Raw genomic sequence first — 4157 nt, 5'->3', positions numbered from 1 at the left:
CAGGTGAAAAGTGCACCATTTTTTCCCCCAAGTATGGCAAAGTGAAATTGAAGTTGCCCCAGGCCGAGGATTAGAGCTACGGGTCTATTTATCATCTATTTTGTGATGTTCATAAAGCTCTTCAGTATTTGGATAGTGTTATCGATAAAATGCAGCTGATATTATTCTTTGCATATTTCCACTGTGTCAGTGTTACCGAGATAAAACCAAAAACCACCCACTTAGAAAATGTGTACCTTGAAGGCAGAAGAAAATCTTCTCTTTCTTGTATTATTTCTTTCACTGGAGAAATAAAAGCCATGCAACTGAATTATTTTCAAACATCTGTATCGAGCGATGGACTTTCACCCTCTCGCTTGTGTTGAACTTGAATCTCAAGTCTTTTTTCTTGACAATAAGCCTACATTTTTGATTTCTGAAATTCAACCATGTTGTTCCAATTTATGCCTTTTGCACAGCCCTCACCCATTCTTCCCACTTGGTTGTTCAGTCCCTTGAAGTGTCTTCCAGAACTGTATTTCTCATTAGCCATTGTTTAGTCACACTGTGTGCTGTGTGGGTGTGATCACTCCACTTTCGTTTCAGAAGAAGGACTAATTCCCCCAGAGGTTCTGTCCATGTTTTGGTTTTGCCGTGTTTCTTTTCTAAAACGGCCTTTCATCTTTACTGTCAGATTAAAGGGAGGAAACCTCAGATCACAACATGAATGGTGGGAAAGGACGTAAGTCATTCAGGGAATGCGTTCGGGAGACAGGCGTGCAAGCTTTATTACAGGAGAGAAAAGGGTGAGGGACGGTACAATTTAAACTGTGTGTGGACTAACAGTTCTAGGAACACTTCTACCCCGGCTCCCCCTGTGCGGCTCTGTTTGTAAAGTGACTGTGGGAAAAACTAAATCAGAAGTCACTAACTTGCAAGTCACTGGCTTTTTTTGTGGTTCTCTGCAATAGCAACAGACTGGTCCCAGTGATCCAGAGGTCCTCCTGTATTGGATTTTGTGGATGACTCCTATAACAGGTCTGAGTTTCCCTGTCAAATGCTGGTGTAGAGAAACTACAAGAAGCTTGGAAGCCTGCATAGGCTGTCTGTTCCTCTATTTTTTTCACCTGTAAAGAGCAAGCTTTTTTGCCATGAATCAAAGAGGATGAAATTTGAAGTGGCATGACAACAAAGGATGCCCAGTGGTTGCACTATTTTACAGTCTTCAATCTAAAAATGAGAGTATGACCTGTTGCTGATAATTTTGTTGTTGTTGTTGTTGATTATGAGATGATTATATCTGGTGTGTTTTTTTCAGGCTGGGAAGAACTGGGAGGGGGAATGATTGGGTGTTTTGTTTTCTAAATAAAGGCTCCCGAGTCTTGTTATGCACCTTAATTAGCACCTTCAGCACTTGTTTCCACCTTATACAGGAACTGATGAAACCTGTTGAACTTAATGTGAATCTTCCTGTTGACTTCAATAGACAGCAAAACGGATCCAAGATCTGTGCTGAGATGACTTCCGTATGTTTTAACAAATGCAATTCCACCGCTTCTCTCAAGGCTTTGCCTCACTCAGCTTCCTTACATGCTGACCTCCCCATGCTTACTGCTCTCCTTTCTAACCTATTTCAAGCAATAGCTTCTTTTCTTCTCCACACTTTAGAAAGATGTTTGGCTAGAGCGCGTATTTGCAGGCATCACTAAAAAGTAATTGCGTAAGGACAAATTTTGGCTCGGCCAGCATGGTTACTAGCTCAGCTTACTTAGTAAGCAAGCTTGGTGGATGCACTCCTCCCTCCCCACCCTCCTCCTCCTTCCAGGGGCAGAGCCCAGGTTCCAAGTCTCGCGCAGGGTAGCCAGCAAAGTTCAGCTTCTCTCTGAAAGCAGAAAGTAAACCAAGGGGACTGTTACTGAGCGCAGAAGGGTGAATAGGAATGCTGCACTTCTGTTCCAAGAGGCTGCTGCCACTAATTGGGCTGTTTATGTTTACAGCTTTCCCATTCATTCCTACTGAGCAAAAAGCACGCCTCTGAAAACAGAGCCTGAGCATTGCCGTATATTAGACAGACCGCGTGTAGCATCTGATTGCTAACTGAAGAGACTTGGAGACTGCAGACTCACTTTTTCTACCTGTGGTAAGACACACACCTGCACTTAGCAAATGCATAATAATTAGTGATGCTCCGGATAGTGTTCGTGAGCCGGATCCCCACTCACAAGTGCCCCTGGTCTCGATTTGGGATTCATAGTCACTAGAGAGCTGCAGGGATGTGCTGGAGTGAGGCTCGCATACCAGACATTCCTTATCATAAAGATGAAGAGGGGTGAGAGCTTTCTGGGTTGGGGGAATAATGGAAGGGTTGTTCTTTCCTTCAGTTTGCTGCGGCCTGCCTACTGATTTAAATTGTAAATAACATTACAAACCAGCTGTGACGGCTTGTTGTTTCTTAGAAGCATCTGATTTCTACTAATATATAGTAGAAAAGGGGAAAAAAGGAAAAATTATAAATCTCTACTAATTTAACATCAATCCTTTTCCATAACTTAATAGTTCTATATAGGTGATGTCAGTTCCTTTGGGACCCTTTGATCTTACTTTTTTAACAGTACAAAACTGTTTCCTTCCCCTTCCCTTCCCACTACTATAAACTATTATCATCACCGTGATGTTTGAAGACTGTAGAGTGGCATGTGTCTGGTAGGGTCAGCAGGACATGTTCCCTGATATCATGGCATCAAATACAATTAAGCTCACTCTTAAAATTAGCTAGGTTTAGTCCTCTGGTCTTCTGTGTAAGAGGCCATTCATTCCTCTGGGGGTAGAAGTCAACTCATTTCCAGCCTGAGTGTGTTCCAAGACAGAATCACAGAATGGTTGAGGTTGGCAGGGACGTCTGGAGGTCATCTGGTCCAACCCCCCTGCTCAAGCAGCGCCAGCTACAGCCAGTTGCCCTGGACCACGTCCAAGTGGCTTTTGAATATCTCCAAGGAGGGAGACTCCACCACCTCCCTGGCAACCTGTGCCAGTGCTCGGTCACTCTCACAGTGAAAAAGTGACTGCTGATGTTCAGAGGGAACCTCCTGTGTTTCAGTTTGTGCCCATTGCCTGTGGTCCTGTCACCGGGCACCCCTGAAAAGAGCCTGGCTCCATCTTCTTTACACCCTCCCTTCGGGTATTTATACACATTGATAAGATCCCCGCACTTGAGCCTTCTCCAGGCTGAACAGCCCCAGCTCTCTCAGCCTTTCCACATAGGAGAGATGCTCCAGGCCCTTAATCATCTTTGTGGCCCTGCACTGGTCTCACTCCAGTAAGTCCATGTCTCGCTTGTACTGGGGAGCCCAGAACTGGACACAGTACTCCAGATGTGGCCTCACCAGTGCTAAGCAGAGGGGAAGGATCACCTCCCTCGACCTGCTGGCAGCTCTCCTCCTAACGCAGCCCAGAATAAATGGGCTGCATGAAAGACAGTTTACATCCATTTGTTCTTGTGCTAGTGTTTTCCTTGAACTTGAGTAGCACCATGCTTTTAACTGGCCTGAAAGGAAGCTTAAACAGCCATATCCCCTCTGTCTTCATTTTGCTAGACTAAACAAACGGAACTTTTCTAGTCTGCTTTTGTTTGATAATATTCACCACTCCCCAGTCCTCCCAGTAACCCTTTTGTGGGTCTGTTCCAGTTTGAACTTCTCTTCCTTAAATGCTGCACTGAGTTTTCCAGGTGGAGTCTCAGCAACGCTTTTTACAATGTCATCTGTACCTCCTCTTTCACTGTTGGAAATAACTCAGGTGATAACAGCCCCAACTACATAAGCTTTCGTCATAATATCACTTGGTTGTGAATCCAGGCTGAATACCCACAGCCCTGCTCTCCCCAGTATAAACAAATTTAGGAAGGTATTTGAGTCGGGGTGGAGTGTTTCCTGAGGTGAAAAAGGGATGGCATACAGATGATTAACATCAATAGCAACAAAAATATAAATAAACCCATCAGTGTATCATTTCTTTCCCTGACGGCTAAGGAATGTGAGCTACACAGCACACAACTAGCTGTCAGAGGAGGACAGAACTATTGCCCGTATCTGAGGTAAGGACTGCAGGGATGTTAAATTCCCTGCCAGAAACAAAAACCCTACCGAGATGACAGAAAGGTTCACTTTGGATTCAGTAAA

The sequence above is a fragment of the Pygoscelis adeliae genome, unplaced genomic scaffold, assembly GCF_000699105.1.
Source record: "Pygoscelis adeliae isolate BGI_AS28 unplaced genomic scaffold, ASM69910v1 Scaffold186, whole genome shotgun sequence".
In the NCBI taxonomy this organism is placed as follows: Eukaryota; Metazoa; Chordata; class Aves; order Sphenisciformes; family Spheniscidae; genus Pygoscelis; species Pygoscelis adeliae.
Note: the sequence above shows the minus strand (reverse complement) of the source record.